At 45.8% G+C, this 22,880-nt stretch overlaps 1 protein-coding gene across 3 annotated transcripts in view; it reads left to right on the top strand.

The window, feature by feature from the left end:
• The first annotated feature begins 316 nt into the window (after positions 1 to 316).
• The window catches only part of mtmr4 (myotubularin related protein 4), a 166,110-nt gene continuing 143,546 nt past the window's right edge, over positions 317 to 22,880 (top strand). The window contains exon 1 of one of the 3 annotated variants that reach the window (XM_085964420.1): positions 317 to 436. The gene's annotated coding sequence lies outside the window, so the exon portion shown is untranslated. Of the gene's footprint in view, positions 437 to 14,010; positions 14,215 to 22,880 lie in introns of those variants that run through there. The other 2 variants (XM_085964411.1, XM_085964415.1) reach the window with 2 other exon arrangements.

Genomic DNA, 22,880 nt, shown 5'->3' with positions numbered 1-22,880 from the left:
CAGACAAGGCGAACATTTAAAGGCCCAGTCAGAGCAATGGTCAACACTCTCAGCCGCCGCCAGATGGAGCTCTCGCCGTAGCTGATTGGTTGCAGTTTGCCGCGCTGTGCATTCTGATTGAATAACGACTGAAACACGTAATCATCGATTAGCCAATGGAGTCCCACCAGTCACGAGCGAGCCGGCATCTGTGGCATTTTTGATTGGTCAACGCGGCGCAGCTGCTGCTTGATTGGCCAACTGGATTACGCATCGTCCCATTAGCGGCAGTTGATCTGTGATTGGTTTAATATTCGAAGAAGGTGTGTCAGGCCGGGTTGTGATTGGTGAGCAGCGCCCCTGCTCCGAGGATCGGTGCCGATTGGTGGGTTTGCGCCCATCGCCATGTTGTGTTGCTGAGGGGAACGAAGCGGGGCCTGAGGGGAAGGCGGAAGCTGTGAGTAACAGAGCTATAGACATGGTGCAGAGTGTCGGGGCCGGGGGAGAGGAGATCAACCGGGGTCTGGGCGTGGGGGAGGGAGTGAATAGGAGGGAGGAGGACGAGAGTAAACGTGAGGAGGGGGTGGGGAGAGTAAACGTGAGGAGGGGGTGGGGAGAGTAAACGTGAGGAGGGGAAACGTGGGGAGGGGAAACGTGAGGAGGGGGTCGGGAGGGTAAACGTGGGGAGGGTAAACGTGAGGAGGGGGCGGGTAAATGTGGGGTGGGGAAACGTGGGGAGGGGAAGTGTGGGGAGGAAGGGAGTAAATGAAGGGGAGTAACTAACATGGGTGGGAGGGAGGGGGAAGAGGAGAGAAAGCAGCATCCAGGATGCGTGGGCGAGTGAATAATCCACGGGTGTTAATGGGGGATAACACCTAGGATGCGAGGGGAGAAAGATTAATACCTGTAGATAGAGGATAACACCTGGAGTGTTGGGACAGTAAAAAATATGATCCAATAATGGTGTGTGGGACTAGTAATTCTGTAGTGTACAATGTGTGGGTATAGTGTGTACTCATTTAATACACAAGTAGGCTGGGTATGAAGGATAATATAACGCACAGTAAACACTGTGTGGGAAGCTAGAATTAATGTAATCTGAACTCTGAGTATTCATATATAACCTGTGACCATTCATATGTACAATACAACAAGTCTGAGTATAATACAATACACAGGGTCTGGTGGTTGCAATGTATCATTCATGTGGTGATGTATAATAGGCAAGACTTTTAATGTACATCTTATGGGTTCTAGGAAATAAAATAGGTGGGGAGTCTGAGAATTGGTGTTCCTTACACAGGGTAATGTGCAATACCATGGAATCTGGGAGGATGGCTACAATATGCAGGATCTGGGAGTATATTACTATACATTGCACAGGGTCTATAAATATTTTATTTTTATTGGAGGGATGTGGCAGTCGCTGGCCATTTATTGCCCATCTCTAGTTGTTCTTGGGAAGGTGGTGGTGAGCCGCCGCCTTGAACTGTTGTATTCCGTGTGGTGAAGGTACTCCCACAGTGCTGAGGAGTTTCAGGATTTTGAGCCAGTGACAATTATATGTCAAAGCTAGGGTAGTGTGTGACATGGAGATGATTGGCTTCCCATGCACCTGCTGGCCTTGTGCTTCTAGGTGGTGGTTGTAGGTTTGAGAGGTGCCGCCAAAGCAGCATTGGCAAGTTGCTGCAGTGCATCCTGCAGCTATTACAGCGATGGTACACTGGTGGTGGCTGTTTACGCTAGTGAATGAAGTGACGATCAAAGGATTGCTTTGTCCTGGATGGTGGTGTGCTTCGAGTGTTGCCGCTGCACCCATCCAGGCAAGTGGAGAGTATTCCATCACACTCCTGACTTGTACCTTTTGTAGGTAGTAGAGGCGCTTTGGGGAGTAAGGAAATAACCCACTCGCTGTGGAATACCCAACCTCTGATCTATTCTAGTAGACATGGCATTTATGTGGCAGGTCCAGTTGATTTTTCTGGTGACCCCAGCATATTGATGGTGAGGGGACTTGACCATTGTAAAGCCATTGAATGTCAAGGAGAGATAGTTAGACTCTTGGAGATGGTCATTGCCTGGCATTTATGTGGCGTAAATGTTACTTGCCATTTATCTGCCCAAACCTGGATGTTATCCCGGTCTTGCTGAATGCAGGCAGGGACTGCTTCGTTTTCTGAGGAATTGCAAATTGAGCTGAACACTACAAGCAGCACGGTGGCATAGTGGTTAGCACTGTTGCCTCACAGCGCCAGGGACCCGGGTTCGAATCCAGCCTCGGGCGACTGTCTGTGTGGCGTTTGCACATTCTCCCCGTGTTTGCGTGGGTTTCCTCCGGGTGCTCCGGTTTCCTCCCACAGTCCAAAGATGTGCGGGTTAGGTTGATTGGCTATGATAAATTGACCCTTAGTGTTAGGGGGATTAAATATGTGGGGTTACGGGGATAGGGTGGGATATGTGTCGGTGCAGGCTTGATGGGCCGAAATGGCCTCTATCTGCACTGTGGGGTTTCTGTGATTCTGTGATCAACGAACAACCCCACTTGCGATGTTATGATGGAGGGAAGGTCATTGATGAAGTACAGAAGACGGTTGAGCCTTGGAGGCAGCCCTGTTAATGTCTAATGGGGAAAACTTTTTAATGCTCACAGATGATGTTGACTCCCTTAAATCCACATGTATTGTAATCCTACATATTCAATGTGGGCACGTTGGCATTAGCTGGGACTGGCAATCTGCCACATTGTAGGGGAGGCAATAAAGGAGTGTGCACTATTGGTGCATACCTACAGCTAAAGTAAAGATAGGAACGATCAGAGATGTCAAGAAACCAAAGTTCATTGATCTCATTAAAAATTAACCTGCAGAAACTGGAAAGATTAACCTAAGGCTCAGGGCTGTTTCTTGCTGAAATTGAAGAAATTCAGACTTTGTGAATTGTTTCTTCCAGACTACCAGTTTTCAAACTGGTGTATAGCTAGGGATCTCTGACGCCTTCTAGAAGTTGGACGGCAGTCCTTTGAACTTGTCTTGATTTTCCTGATAGCCCGCGTAAAGGCAAGGCATGGCCGGGTGTAACGCTGTCATTCAGATTGCCAGGTTCTCGTTCTGTTTCCTGATCTGTGCTGAGCATTCAGTTGGGGTATTACTATTGTCTATGGTTAGCATGGGGGAAAAGTCAACTTGGGGTTCTTGAACCTGATCACTGTCCAGCACTCCCTGCTGGAAAGTATGCATGTGGACATCAGGTGAAGACAGGACTGTAATCCAGTGCGATGCTCTCCACAGTGGAATATCCCGCTGGTACCCTTTGGCCTTCCACATGAAGACTAGCATCTTGAGCAAGGTATTGAGGGGGCTGTTGGCTCCTGTGGCACCATATCCCAACAACAGTCCCACCAATTTTCTCCCCATCCCTTCTCTGCTGCGACTTGTTGCTGTGGTATGGTTCCAGTCACTGAGTGCCCATCAGGGCTTTGCCCAAGTAGTAGTTCATGTGAGCTGGTGAATTTAGACAGGCAATTTGACTGGGGGGGGGGCCCTCACAGCTGAGCCTGATCTTGTCCTCACCCCAAGATCATGTGTGTATTTCCAGTAAGGGTTACTGGATAGTAATCAGAGCAGGAATCGAGGCTGATTTTTCTTTCCATAACCCAGGGTGCTGAAGCCAATTGTAATGCTGCAACTAATGGCCCCAGTTGATTTCATCATAGAATGGGGGTCAAACAAGTGGATGATTAATTTATCTATATGTACCCCTTCTTTGATTTTAAGTTGTATGCATTAACCAGAATGAAATAGCAATCAGGGCAGAGGTCGATCTAATATTGAGTGTTTTTGAGCACCAGCTTGCAGTTCCACAGAGAATTGGAATGTAGGTTCCTTCATTGCTGCATGCTGTGCTGATATGGGAAGGGCTGGATAAAAGGAAGAGTTGCTAGTGGTCTGTTTTCTTAAGCAAGTGGTACTGTTAGTAGTTTGAAAGCAGGTCAATGCAGAAGCTAGGTGGTCCAAGGATACCAGAAGGGAAGAAAAAGGTGTAACAGTATGATGACATTCACTCGGTGCTCCTTTTATGCATCTGATCTCGGGGGTTGTTCTGTGACTTCTCTGAGCTGTAGGATATTGCTTTTAGTGTTTGTAGCTGCAGGCATCTCTTACTCATTCAAATATGCAGTGCCTGAAAATCCTCCAATGGATTTGTCATTTTTCTGCTCATTAGCAACCTGCATGTTTTTGTCAATGGAGCTAGTGCTATTTTCTCAAGTCTTGTGCAGCTCGTGTTAAATGTTGTCATAGTACAGAATAACCAGTCAGTAAGTTAAGATGAATAGAATTAGCTCACTTGATTGTTCAGTGGGTAAATGCATTGGGTGGTGTGGCACTGATCCATACAGGCAAGATGATCTCCGTCTGTGTCTGTTACCTGATCTTCATGAGAACAACAGTGGGGGTGATGTAATTGGTCTCTGGGCTAGAGAGTGGAAAATCATCCAAGGTTCCCACTCCTAAATGCTCCCACTCTAGTGACTCTTGCTAAAAAGTGTGTATGTGTGATCATTAGGTGAGGATAGGATAAGACTTGTTTGTTATGTTATCTATTGTTGAATATCCTGTTGACACTCGCTGTCCAGGTTCACAATCTGCAGAATGTTGTTTCGAGTGAGATAGAGGATGCGGGCCGGCACTCGTGGAACTATACCCCAGCAAAAGCCGGCGCTTCAGGAGAGAAAGTTCAAATTTGTCTGGTGGAAGAGCTAAGTTGTGCAGTGTGACATCAAAACTTTTCACGCACTTTAAGAAATGTTAACTTGTTAAAGAACCAGAAAGTTCTATCAGAGAGGTCGGTGTTCTGAATTCCGGATCAACCAGGATCTCTTGCAATTTGTGTGTCTTCTGACGAGTGTGTTAATTTATGCTGAGGTAATTCAGTAAGCATGTGATTCGTGTCCAGTTCCTTGGTTGAGAACGAGTTTCATTTTCCTCTAACAGTATTCTGTACTGAGGGTGACGCTTTCATTTTCATTATAACTTAAGATTTATTTTTAAGCCAGAGTGTTTATTTGTGATATTGCTGGTACTGTTACTCCTGGCAATGTCTTTAACTAGAAAAGCTTTTGTTTCCTCCCCTTTCATCCATGTTCTGTGTTTCTGTGATGACCATTAGTTATCCTGATCGGGAATGTTGGAGCCAGATCTCGAGTGTGGGCACTTTTACTGATATGGGAGGCCATTTGGCCATCTAAATTTATCCTCGCTGAAAGATCCGACAGTTCCCTGCCCCCATTGCAGCATCCAATTGTTTCTGGGATGCCTTTTCAGGGTTTTTGCCTCTACTATTTTAGGGAGTCTGTTTCATATGTTCATTGCTCTCCATGTGAAGAAGAATTTCCTCCGCATCAGTCCTAACTTTATCTTTTACTAGTCTGAACTGTTATCTCTACTCTTACAATTTAATTTAAAGTAATATTCCGATTTCTTTCCATGCTCTTAACTATCTTGTATACCTCTTCAAGGTCACCTCTAAGCCATCCCAGTTCCAGGCTGTAAAGCATTAGTTTCTCCAGTATTTCCTTATAATGCTGACCTTCATTACAAGGCATTAGCCTGTGGCTCTTCGCTGCACTGCCTCTAGCAATTTAATGTCTCCCATGTCAACTTTTGTCTGATCATGCTTCTGTGAAGCGCCTTGGAACATTTTCCTACATTAACGGTGCTATATAAATGCAAGTTGTTGTGAGCTAGATGCAGTACTCAAACTGCGGTCTTGCATACTACTGTTTAGGTTATATTAATATTCTATTGGCTTTGTTGATCTGCATTGGTTGGACGTTTAGTGTTGCGTCTAACAAGACTCCTAGGTCTCAGTCAGCTTCGTCCTTATCTAGTTCAACGCCATTCATGGAGCTGTGCATGGCACCTGTTTTTCCTTTCTGTTTGCAGTACTTTACATTTGTCTGCATTAAATTTCATCTGCCATTCTGGCTACAGGAAACTCTTTGGTATCCGGCACCGACGGGACCGGGATGGTGCCGGTTGATTAAAAATTCCGGATGACGGAGAGGGTTATCTACCGAGGCTATTTTTAACAATTTAAAAAAAAAAAAAAAAATCAGGAAATGTGCAGTATACAGTAATTGGGTACTCTCCAACAGAATGTTGTTAAATGGATGGTGGAAGATGCTTGATTAAGTACAGTACTGCCAGTTGAGGGTAATCCATAACTCTTTAATTCCGATAGCGCCAAGAAGCCGAGTAGTGGCAGTTTGGAGAACTACCCCCACTGACTAACTCGGCCACCGCAGGCGACTCGGACTCGGCAACATTTCCGGTTATTGTGGTGTTGTTTTCGGAGTATGAATTTTGCTGGTTAATAGAGAATTCCGGATATTTAGGTGCCGTTTAAACGAGAGTTTCCTGTACTTAAATATTTTGTCCAACTACTATGGCTTGTGAGCTGCCTCCTCTGATTCCACTGCCCTCTTAGTTTGATGTCATTTGCAGATTTGATCACCTTGCATGGAGTTTTTGAACCCATGTCATTTATATAAATTAACACCTGGACACCAACTTAGTACTCCCCACCTCAGCATAACTTCTCTAATGAGTATATGTTTTCTGCACTACATGCAATTTCCTATTCATTTTGCGGGGTTTACCCTAAATTCCCACAGCTTTGAGTTCGTCTAATAGCCTTTTGGAAGTCTAGGTACACCATGCTTTAAGACTGTCCACTCTGCACTTCGGATGTCACTTCTGCAGAGATGTCAAGGACAGTCAGAAGGATCTTCCCCTTCTGAATCTATGTTGACTGCTGTTTACAAGGTTATTTTTGCACAGATAATCCCCAAGTTTACTCCTGATAATCAGTTCCATTTTACATGGAATGGAAGTAAAACGAATGGGTTTGTAGTTGCCTGTCTGTTTTGTCCCCTGTTTGAATATGGGAACCGCATTGTCCAGTTTTGAATCTACAATATCTTGCCAGTGTCCAGTGACACTCTCCATAATGGTTGTCAGTGCCGCACCAATCTCCTCCCTAGTCTCTTTCAGCACTCTGAGATAATTACCCATTCTCAGTGATTTTTATTTTTTTTGGAGGACTTTCATCTCCCTTATATTGAATCTTGGATTTTTCTCAGAGAACATTTACCCTTGTGAATACTTGGGGGAAGTAATCACTCATTATAGTGTAGTGTTTTGCTATTTCCTAAGATTTTACAATTCTTTCATATATTAAAAAAAATCTTTTTAGGGCCCACACCGGGTGCAGTTTTTGACCAAGATATGCTTCTCTAAAACTGCTTGTTAGGAGATCTACACGAGCAGCTCAGATGCAGTGATTCTGAAACCACCCCTGTGGACAATCTGATCCAACCACATACTGGCTGGTTTTTCTTATTCAAGTTTCTTGACCTCTTTTTATCTTCCTTTGTCTTGTTTTTATATTCATCTTGACTCACCTTGTTACCTGTAGCTTCTAGGAACAATCCCCCCCCCCCCCCCGAAGGATTGGCGATATACTTCTAAGTCAGGATGGTATGTGACTTGGAGGTGGTGTTCCCATGCGCCTGCTGCCCTTGTCCTTCTAGGTGGAAGAGGTCATGGGTTTGGGAGGTGCTGCCGAAGAAGCCTTGGTGAATTGCTGCAGTGCATCTTGTAGATGGTGCTGCAGTGCATCTTGTAGATGGTACACACTACAGCCACGGTGCAGTGGTGGAGGGAGTGAATGTTTAAGGTGGTGGATGGGGTGCCAATCAAGTGGGCTGCTTTGTCCTGGATGGTGTTGAGCTTCTTGAGTGTTATTGGAGCTGCACTCATCCAGGCAAGTGGAGAGTATTCCATCACACTCCTTACTTGTGCCTTGTAGATGGTGGAAAGACTTTGGGAAGTCAGGAGGTGAGACACTCGCCGTAGAATACCCAGCCTCTGACCTGCTCTTGTTGCCACAGTATTTATGTAGCTGGTCCAGTTAAGTTTCTGGTCAATGGTGACCCCCCAGGATGTTGATAGTGGGGGATTTGGCGATGGTAATGCCATTGAATGTTAAGGGGAGGTGGTTAGACTCTCGCTTGTTGGAGATAGTCATTGCCTAGCACTTCTGTGGTGCGAATGTTACCTGCCACTTATCAGCCCAAGCCTGAACGTTGTCCAGGTCTTGTATGCGGGCATGGACTGCTTCATTATCTGTGGAGTTGCGAATGGTGCTGAACATTGTGCAGTCATCAGCAAACATCCCCATTTCTGACCTTATGTTGGAGGAAAGGTCATTGATGAAGCAGCTGAAGATGGTTGGGCCTAGGACACTGCCCCAAGGAACTCCTGCAGCGATGTCCTGGGGCTGTGATGATTGATCTTCAACCACCACAACCATCTTCCTTTGTGCTAGGTATGACTCCAGCCAGTGGAGCGTTTTCCCCCTGATTCCCATTGACTTCAGTTTTACTAAGGCTCCTTGATGCCAGACTTGGTCAAATGCTGCCTTGATGTCAAGGGCAGTCACTCTCTCCTCACCTCTGGAATTCAGCTCCTTTGTCCATGTTTGGACCAAGGCTGTAATGAGGTCGGGAGCCGAGTGGTCTTGGCGGAACCCAAACTGGGCATCAGTGAGCAGGTTAATGGTGAGTAAGTGCCACTCGATAGCACTGTCGATGACACCTTTCATCACTTTGCTGATGATTGAGAGTAGACTGATGGGGTGGTAATTGGCCGGGTTGGATTTGTCCTGCTTTTTGTGGACAGACATACCTGGGCAGTTTTCCACATTGTCGGATAGATGCCAGTGTTGTAGCTGTACTGGAACAGCTTGGCTAGAGGCGCGGCTAGTTCTGGAGCACAAGCCTTCAGCACGATAGCTGGGATGTTGTCGGGGCCCATAGCCTTTGCTGTATCCAGTGTGCTCAGCCATTTCTTGATATCACGTGGAGTGAATCGAACTGGTTTCTGTGATGGTGGGGACCTCGGGAGTAGGCCGATATGGATCATCCACTCGGCACTTCTGGCTGAAGATGGTTGCAAACGCTTGAGCCTTGTCTTTTGCACTCACGTGCTGGGCTCCACCATCATTGAGGATGGGGATATTCTTGGAGCCTGCTCCTCCCGTTAGTTGTTTAATGGTCCACCACCATTCACCACCGGATGTGGCAGGACTGCAGAGCTTTAACCTGATCCATTGATTGTGGGATCGCTTAGCTCTGTCTATAGCATGCTGCTTCTGCTTTTTAGCATGCACGTAGTCCTGTGTTGCAGCTTCCCCAGGTTGGCACCTCATTTTTAGGTACGCCTGGTGCTGCTCCTGGCATGCTCTTCTACACTTGTTGTTGAACCAGGGTTGGTCCCCTGGCTTGGTGGTAATAGTAGAGTGAGGGATACGCCAGGCCATGAGGTTTCAGATTGTGGTGGAATACAATTCTGCTGCTGCTGATGGCCCACAATGCCTCATGGATGCCCAGTTTTGAACTGCTAGATCTGTTCTGAATCTATCCCATTTAGCACGGTGGTAGTGGTCAAGTAGGTTTTTCCCTCGTATTGGTTCACTCGCCACCTGTCGCAGGCCCAGACTGGCAGTTATGTCCTTCAGGACACGGTCAGTAGTGGTGCTACCGAGCCACTCTTGGTGATGGACATTGAAGTCCGCCACCAAGAGTACATTCTGTGCCCTTGCTACTCTCAGTGCTTCTTCCAAGTGGTGTTCAACATGGAGGAGTACTGATTCATCAGCTGAGGGAGGGTGGTAGGTGGTAATCAGCAGGAGGTTTCCTTGCCCATGCTTGACCTGAAGCTATGAGACTTCATGGGGTCCGGAGTCAATGTTGAGGACTCCCAGGGCCACTCCCTCCCGACTGTATACCACTGTGCCACCACCCCTGGTGGGTCTGTCCAGATGTTGGTGAGGAGGATTTTGCAGGGTTGACTGGCTGGGTGTTCCTCGATGCCGGGTGGTCCGTCCGGTTTCATTCATATTTTGTTTCGTAGCGGTTAGTTACAACTGAGTGGCTTGCTAGGCCATTTCAGAGGGCAGTTAAGAGTCAACCACATTGCTGTGGGTCTGGAGTCACATATAGGCCAGACCAGGTAAGGACGGCAGATTTCCTTCCCTGAAGGACATTAGTGAACCAGATGGGTTTTTACGACATCCGACAGTTTCATGGTCACCATTACTGATACTAGCTTTTTATTCCAGATTTATTTAATTAACTGAATTTAAATTCCCCAGCTGCCGTGGTGGGATTTGAACTCACGTCTCTGGATCATTAATCCAGGCCTCTGGATTACTAGCCCAGTGACATTACCACTATGCTACCGTTCCTGCTAATACCGTAACATTTAGATTCTGTAGCCTTTCTACCTCCACCACTCTTTATTTTCTCTCTTTCTAATGTTTGCCCCTCTCTGCCTTTATTAGTATAGCTCGTCCCCTGCTACCGTACTTACGCTCTCTGAAAGGACATCAGAACCAGTCAGGTGAAACCTATCCCATCTGTACAGCTTCTTCCTGCCCAGTACTTGTCACAATATCCTAGAAATCTGAAACGCTCTCTTCTACACCATCTCTCTAGCCACACACTGACATGTCGAATCTACTTCTCCCTAACTTGCCCAGTACGTGACACCAGGGGCAATCCTGAGATTACTACTATTGACATTTTGCTTAATCCTCCAAACTGTGTAAAATTTACACCACTCTATGCCGTTGATTCCTGTGTGAACCAGGACTGGCTGCCTTCCCTCTACTTTCAGAAGTTTTTCACCCGTTCTGTTCTATCTCTTACCCTTGCACCTTCAAGGCACACACTATACAGCTGCAAGATAAGATGTCTCTTGTCCACACAGGAGTTTCCCAGCACCAGTTACTAGATAGAACTCGGCAGTGGGAACTGTGGCTGATTTTGTTTTTCTTTCCTTAACCCAGGGATACTGAGACAGTGTCCCTACCATCAAGACTGAGATCAGCTGACTCAGCACAGACTAGGAATTGATGATAGGAGTCTTATAAGTTCAATTCTGTATATATCTTAAAAATTCCATTTAGGCCCACGTATCAAGTATCGGTTCTTGACTGAGGACAGGCATCCAGCAGCTCTAATGCTTCTGCCAGTACCATTCTTGATCTGTTAGTTAGGAGGCTGTACAAAAGCAGAGGGGATTAACTGGCTCGCTGCCTTTCTCTAGGAAAAGGACCTTTCCTCTGTTTCAGCACCTTCCATAGACTGATGAGCAGAGATCTTACTGTGTGTGGGAGTGGTTGTTCTGGCCCTGGTCACCCTGCTCAATGACACTGGTGCTGCCTCAAAAATCTTTAATAGAAACCCTCCAAGAGTTTGAAACTATTTATTGCACTTGATGAAGCAGGAGTATACAGTAGACTTTAGAAAATCTGTGACTTGTTTGGTGTCCTCGTGCATTAGCTTTCAGGTCATTTTATGCTTTCAGCTGTTACCAGGTTCAATTTCATTAGCCAGTTGTACTTCACGCAGGTCCCTCTGCCTACATGGATTTATTTTACTACACAATTTATAAAATGTTTGAATCAGTGTGAATACTTTGGATCCCAGACTTGCACTGGAGTGTGTGTAGCAGTGCTACTTGGAGTAGTGAAAGTAAATACTTCAGACCCCAGGTGAGGACTATTTGCAGGCGACTGGCAAAATCAGGGACTGTGTTTTGAGGGATGTGGCAGGTTGAGTGTGATGGTCTTTTATTCCATGTACCTTGGGCTAGGGTCACTTTTTTTGAAGCAGGGAGTTGAGATGCGTATTATAAAAAGCGTCAGAGCTGTTGGAATTTTATATAAAGATCTGACATCCTTTGTATCCTGAGCACAATGCTTAAGGTTTAATTATACATACTTAGAGTTAATCATCTTCTTCTTAGGCAGTCCCTCGGAACCGAGGATGACTTGCTTCCACATTAAAAATGAGTTCTCAGGTGATCGATGAGTCCAATGCGGGACCTACAGTCTCTGTCACAGGTGGGGCGGGTGGGTGGGTGGGGTGCTTGGGTTGACGTGCGCTCCTTCCGCTGTTTGCGCTTGGTTTCTGCTTGCTCCTGGCGAAGAGACGCGAGGTGTTCGGTGCCTTCCCGGATGCTTCTCCTCCACTTTGTGCGGTCTTGGACCAGGGATTCCCAGGTGTCGGTGGGGATGTTACACTTTTTCAAGGAGGCTTTGAGAGTGTCCTTGAAGCGTTTCCTCTGCCCACCTGGGGCTCTCTTGCCGTGTCGGAGCTCCGAGTAGAGCGCTTGTTTTGGCAGTCTCGTGTTGGGCATACGGACGATGTGACCCGTCCATCGGAGCTGATCGAGCATGGTCAAAGCTTTGATGCTGGGCATGTTGGCCTGAGCGAGAACACTGGTGTGCCTGTCCTGCCAATGGATTTGCAGGATCTTGTGGAGGCAGTGTTGGTGGTACCTCTCCAGTGCTTTGAGGTGCCTGCTGTACATGGTCCATGTCTCTGAGGCATACAGCAGGGCGGGTATTACTGCTGCTCTGTAGACCATGAGCTTAGTGCTGGGTTTGAGGACCTGGTCTTCAAACACTCTCTTCCTCAGGCGACCGAAGGCTGCACTGGCACACTGAAGGCGGTGTTGGACTTCGTCGTCGACATCTGCCCTTGTTGACAGTAGGCTCCCGAGGTAAGGAAAGTGGTCCACGTTAGAGTTAATAGATGAATGGTGGTTACATGGCCGTATCATGAAATTGCAAATACCAGAGTTACATACACTGGTGGTTTTCTGATTTGGAAGTAAGTAAATAATGTGGTTGTTTAGGTGCTAAGTATCAGAAAGAGCTTTAAGTTTACTGACCTCATTTGGAGCAGGGATAGGGTGCCACAAATAACTTCAGTACCTCTGGGATATTTGGGGTGGTGGGGAAGAAATCAGTCAAAGTTCCTGTTTTTTTTTTTGCCTGCTATGTGGTGACAAAGTGGATGTGTATGGATGTCCAGTAACAATAGGATTGGGCCCAACTTTTTTAAGCCTCCCGAAAGTCAAATAGCTCACCAGCTCTGTTTGGGCTCACCCGTGAATAATGGTTACTTTGGGTGCCTGCGAAGAAATTCCCCAGAGTCAGCAGAGGAGTGACAAAAATTGGGAGCGTTTTGTGGGGTAATGAACAGTGAAAAGCGCGTCCCTCTTGGATAAAACCTGGGATGTGACCCCGCTCTTTCCTTCCCCCCCCCCCCTTCAAAAAAAAAACACACTACAGCTTAAATCATTATAATGATTCATGTAGTGATGTGACAGGCCTGTATTGTCATAGTTCGCACATTGTCCCTCAGTGATTCAGGTAAGGAATTTTTAGAATATTTGAGTAATCAATATTGAAAACCAATCACTCCTGTATTTTCTCCTGCGAGTATAATCTTGTTTCACCGGGCACAGAGACTTGTGTAGTTGCTTGCCCTACTCCTTTGCAGTTATTGCTGTAAACAACCTGAACCTCATCCTCCTACTGAGGATAACGATTGCCTGTGGGAGTGAAAGCAGATGGCATAATTATCATCAATGCCTTGACATGTGGTGCCATGTTGCGCTTCCTGCCATCTCTGCTACCACACACTCGTATGACTGCATGAATGTTGTGAAGGACCGCTTTGGCAGAGAGGCATTGATTTAAAACATTCAATAATCAGGTAAAAATAAAACACGCTCAAAGGCTTCACTTGGTGGCCATCACAAAGTAGCCTGGTCTTTGAGCACCGCAAGTACCTGAGAGAATGCCAGGATGGACCGTATTTTCATTTCTCTGGAGTAGCAGAGGGGTTTGGAATTGAAGTCTGAAGCTCTGTGGGTAAATGTATTGCAATGATGTGGTACTAAATTGTATAGACCAGGAAGGGTCCAGGTCAATCCGTACTCTGCTAATTGAACTGATCTCCGCTGAATGCACTACGATTGGCCTCCAAGTCTCTGAACATAGGAGGGTTCCCACGCGTGACTATTCAGCGAGCACTGATGAAAAGTCTGTATCTGTGGACGTCAAGTGAACTATAACACTCCCACAGTCACTCCAGGCTCGGACGAGGTACAGGCAGGCACCAGTGAAAGCATATCCAGAACAAATCAGCACCTCCGAGTGAGGAACGTAAGGGGAGGAGAACATTTGTGTGAAGTGTGATATCTGGAGCCATTGCTTCAGCCGCACAATCAGTGAATCTAATTTTTCTGCTGTTCAGGATAGAACAGATAAAACTGCATCCTGACTGACTGACTTGTTTGTGTAATAGAGTCTCTGGTAAGTAAAGGCTGCTGGAATCCCCAGTGAATGCTGGAACTGGTGGCAATGCTGCACACTCCAGACAGCTGCTCTTGGCTTGTCAGTGTGATTGCACAGTGCCACATTTATGAGAATGTTGATTGACTTCGCTTATGTAAAGTGTCATAGATGAATGGGAAATGACTTTGCCTTGCAAAAGGAAAACGAGGGAGGCACAGTATGGCAGTATTGAGTGTTTGTAAGTCCTGACAATGCGATGATAACTAGGTGGTTGGTTCACCATCCAGGAAAAATAAACCCCACAAATCAGCAGGCCCAGTCCTACAATGTGTGTGTGTGAATCTGAAATCTAACCAGTTTGTTGACTGTTTTCAGTTGCATTTTTGCTGCAAGGGAGTTCCTTGTAAATCAGATCATTGTGGCTTTGTGATTGTCACGAGGTCTGGTGTGCCGCTGTGATGTTATTACAAGCGAATAAAGCACCTGACTATGTTTGAATGCACATACCAAAAATAATTCCTGGATTGATGCCAAACTTTGGTGGAGGGTGGGGGAGGCGTTCTACCTACCTCATGCCAAAGTTACTTTCTGACCAATCCAGAGGAGCCGGCCTTGGCTCGGGTAGAACTCCCCTCTTGCGGTTAAGCCCCTCAGAGACTTGAGCACTTAATCCAGGCTGTCGGTGCAGTACTGAGGGAGTGCTATACTGTTGGATCTGATAAACCGAGGTCCTGTCTACAATCTCTGGTGAATGTAAAATATCCCATAGCACTATTCCAAAAAAGAAAAGGGAGAGTTCTCCTATGATAAAGATTGATCCCTCAACTAATATCACTGAGATATAGGAATAGGAGTGGGCCATTCAGCCCCATCAAGCCTGTTCTGCCAGTCAGTCAGATCATGGCTGATCTGTACCTCACTGTGTGGGCAGGGCTCTGAGACATACAGTAGTAGGCTTTTTGCAGTTATACTCTGCCTGTGCAGTCTTAAAGGGGAAAAATTGTTCCCACTCACTTTCCAGTGGATGGTGAGTGGGGATTGGATCGGGCCCTGTGATGTCCCTCTATCCCGGCCCCCTGGGCCGTCTGCTGATACTTGCTCTCTAAGGCACACGTGAAGTGAGGTAGCTGAGTGCAACAGTTGGGATCTGTCTCCTGATTAGGGCCAAGCAGCCGGTGATGTCTGAAGAGTGAAATCGATTTGCACTGTGTGGGGTAGTCAGGGAGTTGGTGGATGTTTTTGTAAAGGCTGACCAGAGTAAAGAAATAGCAAAGAATGAAAATAAATCCTGCCCGACAGTTTCCAGCCGATTTTCTGTCTGATTGCCTGGGAGTTGCTGTTGGCATATTGCTCTGAGTCACTCGCCTTCGATCTATATCCCATGAAACCCTAACCCAGGGGTGTCCAACGTACGGCCCACGATACACTTTAATCAGGCCCACAGTGTCCAATTAGTATTGGTTACGGTTAGTGTTGCCATGTGTCCCGAATCTTCTGGGTGCTGCTTCTCACAGCCTGGAAGAACTGTGGTTTTTAAACTTCGCCCCTCAACAGTGTTCCCCCCCCCCCCCCCCCCCCACTTTGCATGTATAGCGAGTTGGCACTCACTTAGTAATGACTGGAAGGTAAAGGGGAGAGAGTATGGCATATCAGGGTCAGAGATGGCTCAAGGTGGGAAGGAGACTGGTATTCGGGGGTAAGAGGGAGTCCAGGGAAATGCGGATTAGGGATGTGGGCTTAGGTAGGGGGAGAGAAGGAGTCTGGGAGTCAGGGTGGGTGCTTGGGTGGTGGGGGAGAGGAATGGGCGGGGGTGGTGGGGGGTCCAACATCTGCAGAGCTAGGAGCAGCAGCAATGTGGTGAGTGGGAGCGGTACTGAGAGGAGCAGCCAGTAAAGTGGTGAGTGAAACCTGGGGACCTCACTGTGGGTAAACGGTGAAAGATTGTTTCCCCTGATAGGGGCCAGAGACTGAGTATTCTCACTGCGCTCTGGGACCACCACAAGCTCCAATTCATGGAGGAGATGCAGGTGGTCTAACAACAGGCTATAGCAATGTTGTGGAGTTGGGGCTCCACAGAAGGGGAAGTAAAAGACACCTTCCCTACCATTTCTTCAGCGGCCTCCAGTGGTCCCTTTAAGGGCCGCTGTAGAACTGGAAAAACTAGTCGAAGCTTGCACGTGCATGCTCCCACCTAGTGTTTCATGCATTTTGCAGAAGGGTCCTGTAATAGGTGCAGGAACATTCTTTGCATATTTAAATTAATCAGTGCTGATTTCAAAACAGTGAGGACTAACATGGCGGCGGCGCAGATTTATGTGCAAGACCTCGCATCCAGAAATTGGTATACATTGAACCCGTTTTAAGCCCAAAAAATTGGGCAAACTCCATACCAAATTCTAGCGCAGCTTGTCCAAATAACTTGCTGAATGTGGCCCATGCCAAGTGCCAGGATGTCAAATCAGTCCCACCATGTAAATTGAGTTCGCCACCCCTGCTATAGAATGTGAATTAGTTTAAAAACCACTGTCCTCCTGAAGGGATTTCCTGTGTCGTCAGCAGCTCTTGGTGTTCGGCCTGCCATTTTGCTTCTGGCTGCAATCAGACTGACTGCTCACATTCTACTTTTCCGACCTGAATGAATTTCCCCAGAGAAGGTCCACAGTCCAAATTAGGCTCGTAGCACAACGTTGTAGTAACTGTGCATGTGTAAGGTTTGTGACTTTTGAGCAACCTCGCTGTCGGCATTCTTGCTGAGTCATGGGGTTGTGGGTTGAAACTCCACACCCGCATGCAGTCGGGCTTGAATCTCCAATGCAATACTTTCCTGAGATGCCATCGTATGGATGTGTGCTTGATAGCGATGTAAAAGCAGGCTGTTCTTTCGGTGCCCTGGCCAACATTACTCCCTCAACAAACATCACCAAAAATAGATTAACTGATTCGTCTTAGTGTTTGTGAGATTTTGTTGTGCAGAGAATGGCTGCTTTGCCTACATAACAGATTGTGCACTTCAAAGTAACCCATTGTCTGTGAAGTGCTTTGGGACATTTCTGAGAGATGTGATGAGGTGTTCTACGAATGCAAGTTTTTCTTTCCTTTAACGGTGCTAATGCAAATCTTACGCCGTTAATGTGGATGTTGTCTTGTCTTCCCCACTGTATTAATGGGTTGAATTCAGTACCATGGGTGCCAAATCTTATTACAAACCTGTTTCTTTGATGCCTGATGTACCAGTAGAATTTATGTTTGCTGAAGCACTGTGTTTGTATCTGTACTGATTGTAATCCAGCCCTCTCGCAATTCCTATAAATCACTTCCCCTACTGATATCAGTAAATAATATGTAAACAAAATAGATTTCTGCAGAATTAAGTAAACAAATGTTTAGCCCTGAATTGGCATCTGTCTTAGGGTAGACTTAATCATCAGCCTGATTTGAAGATGTAGAAGTCGGGTATTTAAATAAAAATAAAAAATTAAAAAAAATAGTGCTTATGAGTAGAAATTGCTTCAACTTTTGTTTCTGTGCTTAATTATTTACTGTGAATAGCAAGAAAGAAAGATAGTGCAAGGGGTGTGAGTGGTGAGAGTCTACACAGTCATTTGTTTTGGTTGTCTTCAGTTTTTGTAGCTGCCCAGCACACAGACAGGAGGGACACACTTTGAGCTCCGAGCCCAGAGAAAATTTCTGAACTCAGCAGAAACATGACTTCAAAGAGACCACAATGATAGCTTTGTGGGAAATAGAAATATCAAATGATACAGAAAACTCTTCTGGTTAAAGAATGTTAGAATAGAGGGAGACTGCATCAACTTCGAACCTGTCCTCTCTCTGACCTAGGAGTGTTTAATGGGGCAGAAATTTGAGCTTCCCCTTTTCTACATAGTGGCATCAATCATGTGGGTTCAAACTCCACTTTAGGACTTGTGCACATAATGGCCCAGAAATTCGGGTCGGGGGCTTCCCGCGGGTGCAAGCCCCCGACCTGCACTTAACCTACCGCGCCGGCCGTTGAGCTGTGGGCCCCCGTGGAATTCCGATCCTGGGCCTGCTCCAACTGCCGGCGCGCAGTGCTTGCGTATCCCAGGGGCGCAGTTAGTTCGATGCGTCCCCTGGGATTACGTGGGCCATGGAGAGCCAATCAGAGCAGGGAATGCCCATTCATAAGTTTGACAGGAAGAGCTGTCAAAACTTATAAATACTACAGGCCCCAAAACATCACTAAATCTTCAAATACATTTTTTTAAAAATCAAATTTTTTTATATAAACTATAAATTACATGAAATAACTATTTTAAACAAATTTAAATTTGAGAAAAATAATTTTATTTTCTAATGGGGCTAAAAATAACTTACCTTGCTTTAAAGTATTTAAAAATAATAAACCTGTGGGAAAAATGTTTTAATTTTAATTAATTCACCACTTACCTTGTAAAAAGCAGGCCTTGCGACTGCTTTTTATGTGTGTAATTTCTGGAGACTTGCCTTCCCGGGAAAACCTGCCAAAAAAAACCCCGTAAGTTTGATGCGCACGCGCTGCCTCTCCCGCGCACGCGTTCGACTTCTGAACCCCTTTCAGGGGAACGGAAGTGCCGGTTTCCCGCGCAGTGCATGTAGGAAACCGGCACTTCCATTGGGCCTACGGGTGAGTACCCTGTGCGTACTCACCCGTGGAGACCCGAATTTCTGGGCCCATGTAGGCTGACACTTCAGTGCATGCTGGGTGAGTGCTGCATTGTTGGAGGCATTGTCTAGTGGATGACATGTTAAACTGAATCTCTGCCTGTTCTGGTGGGAAGAAGAGTAGGAAGGTCTACTCGTGTCCTGGTCAACGTTCATCCCTCAGCTAACACTATCTAAAAAGATTATCTGGTAATGCATCTCATTGCTGTTTGTGGGACATTGTGTGCAAATTGTCTGCTACATTTGTATATAAACAAGTGTTAAGACAGTAATTAATTGACTGGAGTGCCTTGTGACATCCTGAGGACATGAAAGGTGCTGTATAAGTAAATGTTCTTTGTCATTCATGTTATTAAGGAAGGGGAAATTTTGACCAATGCTGGCATCGTCGAGGGCGGGTCGGGGCGGCGAGGAGGGAAAAGAATACTTAGTTCTCCCTTTTGATAATATTTTGAAATTAAGGGTATTGAATGAATCTACGACCTGGATCTAAAAGTCATATTTTGTTTTTCTGCCATGTCTACATACTGTAAACAGTTACATTAGTGCATTTTTAGACCCTGGAAAAGCTGCCTCCAAACTCTGTGGCATCTGCACTAAAATGTTGGTAAGCAATTGAGGGCTAGGGATTGGGTACTATGGTTGCTTTAAGGACATTCCGGTATCTCTGGAATGTTCTTGGAGTTCAGCCCCTGAGTTTCCTGTTCATGCAGATTGCTTGTACAAGCCTGTGCTGGCTGCTCGAAGTGTGGCGGCTTGCATGTTTCCAGCATTCTATTGGAGCAACGATGGTGTGAATATTATCAATGGAACGCAAGAGTTCTGTTATACCGTGTAATAGAAAGTGTATCCTGACTTAAAGGTTACAGTGGCACTCTAAGTATTGGAAATGTTTGAGATCTGTATGCTGTGTGTATTGTGCTTGTAGAGATTACAGGGTACATTACTGCACTGAAGGAATTCTATGACTTCTTGAGGGATACAGTATCAGTTGTTGAAGACATCGGAATTTGTGTTTAATCTTTAATGTCCTCTGCTTCTGCCCTACTGTGGATCAACTCCACCCCCAACACCCCCCCCCCCCCCCCCCCCGAGTGTTCTTTACTCCGTACAGAGCTTTTAATCATCTAGGTTCTACTCCCTGGAACTCTGTTTCCAAACGTCTTTGCCTTGCTATTTTTCTCCCCACCTATACAAATCTATCTTTTAACCAATAACTAACTCTCTTTAGTCACCTTGCCTAATTCCTTTACTGCCGCACAGTCCATTCTCCTAGCTGAAGCACCTTGGGATGTCTTGCTACGCTGGAGGCAGTATACAAATGTAAAGTGTTGCGTATTGCGAGCCTCGTGCGGCAGTGTCACGGCAGTGTGGATTCAGGAAAAAGGAAGAGTAGGTTTGTAAGGCAGTCTATTTGGAGCTAAAGAAGTTCATGGAAGCACTGACCATTGTAGTGATAAAAAGCCCAAAGAAGTTACAGGGATTTGTAGCTTGCAAATACATGAAACTCGAGAAATAGCACCTCATCTTTCAATTAGGTACTTTACAGCCTTCCGGACTCGACATTGAGTTCACCAATTTCAGATCATAACCATTGCTCCCATTTTTTTTTCGGACAGCAGCTCTTGGTAACGGTTGTGCTGTTGCCATTTACAGCTCCTAGACCAACGTTCCCTATAAGGTGTGCAGCCGCGCACCTCTGTACCGGGACCGGCATTTGCAATGTAAAGTTTCGCGCTTCCAAAAAGAAAAGCTGGTTGGGATCTCTCTCCTTGCCTGTCTCTATAGGAGGGTCACTTCTGCTTTGGCCACCTGGCCAGTGAGTTTGGTGCTGGGAGAAAAGCGAAGGTGCCAATGGGCTGCAGAGTTCTTGCTGATTTTCCTGTTGATCTTGAGTTTGTTTACGCACGTTGTATTTCTAGACCAAACACAAATTGCAGTCTATGATTTATTTTGGTTAAATCTCTGTGGTTTTAGGATGCATTTACACTGCAACTAGCATTGGTGTGAAGTAGTTTTGCTTTGTGTCAGCACCACAGTTCTAGTGTAAAGCCAGCTGAATCTGGAGTCTGGGTTGGACCTGACATTGGAGTGAAGCAGAGTGAGACTTGCTGAGAGGGAATCTTGCTTTGCTTTGCTCTGTTATTAAGTTGGGTCGCAATGCTGGATTTGCACAACGCAAGTTTATTATAAGAACTAGGAGCAGGAGTAGACCATTTGGCCCTTCGAGCCTGCTCCGCCATTCAATGAGATCATGGCTGATCTTCTGCCTCAACTCCATTCACCGGCCCTATCGTCATATCCCTTGATGCCCTTACTAGTCAGAAATCTATCGACTTTTGTTTTGAATATACCCAATGACTGAGCCTCCACAGCCCTCTGGGGTAGAGAATTCCAAAGATTCACCACCCTCTGTGTGAAGAAATTTCTTCTCATCTCAGTCATGAATGGCCTTCCCTTTATCCTGAGGCTGTGGCCCCTGGTTCTGGACTCCCCAGCTAAGGGAAACATTCTCCCAGCATCCACCCTATCAAGCCTTGTAGTAATTTTGTATGCCTCATTGAGATCCCCTCTCATTCTTCTGAATTCAAGAGAATACAGGCCTAGTTTACTCAATCTCTTCTCATACGACAGTCCCGCCATCCCAGGAATCAATCTCGTGAACCTTCGTTACACTCCCTCTATGGCAAGTATATCCTTCCTTAGGTAAGGAGACCAAAATTGTACACAGTACTCTAGGTGTGGTCTCACCAAGGCCCTCTATAATTGGAGTAAGACTTCTTTACTCCTGTACTCAAATCCTCTTGTAATGAAGGCCAGCATATCATTTGCCTTCCTAATGGCTTGCTGCACCTGCACATTCACTTTCAGTGACTCATGTACCAGGACACCCAGGTCCCTTTGAGCATCTGCATTCCCCAATCTTTCACCATTTAGGAAATACTCTGCCTTTCTGTTTTTTCTACCAAAGTGGATAACTTCACATTTATCCACTTTATATTCTATCTGCCATGTTCTTGCCCACTCAATGAACCTGTCAAGATCCACTTGAAGCCTCTTCACATCCGACACTGCCACCTAGCTTTGTGTCATCAGCAAATTTGGAAATGTTACATTTAGTCCCCTCATCCAAATCATTGATATAGATTGTGAATAGCTGGGGCCCAAACACCGATCCTTGCGGTACCCCAGTAGTCTCAGCCTGCCATCCTGAAAAAGACCCGTTTATCCCTACTCTTTGTTTTCTGTCTGTTAATCAATTCTCAATCCATGCTAGTATATTACCCCCAATTCCATGTGCCCTAATTTTGTTCACCAACCTCTTGTGTGGGACCTTATCGAAGGCCTTCTGAAAATCCAAATATACATCTACCGGTTCCCCTTTGTCTACTCCACTAGTTACATCCTCAAAGAACTCCAATAGGTTTGTTAAACAGGATTTCCGTTTCATAAATCCATGTTGACACTGCCCAATCTTACTATTAGTTTCTACGTGTCCAGTTATTGCATCCTTTATAATAGATTCCAGCATTTTCCCAACTACTGATGTGAGGCTAACAGGTCTGTAGTTCCCTGTTTTCTCTCTCCCTCTTTTCTTAAATAGCGGAGTTACATTTGCTATCCTCCAATCTGCATTATTTTAAATGTGTAAAAAGTTAGTGCTAAATGTGTAAGTGCACCCTCCAATCTACTCCAGAGAAAGGAGAAGTAGCAGCTTTCAGTTTTGAGACAGTAGGAAGCTTTGCTGCTGCCTGGCAGAATGTTTGTACGTTGGCTTTCGGAAGTGATCCTGGAAATTGCATCTGGCTGTGACTGTTTCAAAATTCGAGAACAAGCGCCACAAGCTTTGTTAAATTGATTTTAAATCGAAGAAGCTCCATTTATGGGTCGGTGCATTTAGTAATTCATAGAATGTGTATACAGTTAAAATGACAAGATTGAGTGTTAATATGAAGTAGTTATAGCTTGGAGAAGTACTGTAAAAACTGATCTCGAATTGA

This window comes from Somniosus microcephalus, chromosome 22 (genome assembly GCF_052327205.1).
Source record: "Somniosus microcephalus isolate GS21.2 chromosome 22, FLI_Smic_1.0, whole genome shotgun sequence".
Taxonomy (NCBI): domain Eukaryota; kingdom Metazoa; phylum Chordata; class Chondrichthyes; order Squaliformes; family Somniosidae; genus Somniosus; species Somniosus microcephalus.
Note: the sequence above shows the minus strand (reverse complement) of the source record. Positions and strands in the feature narration are given on the sequence as shown.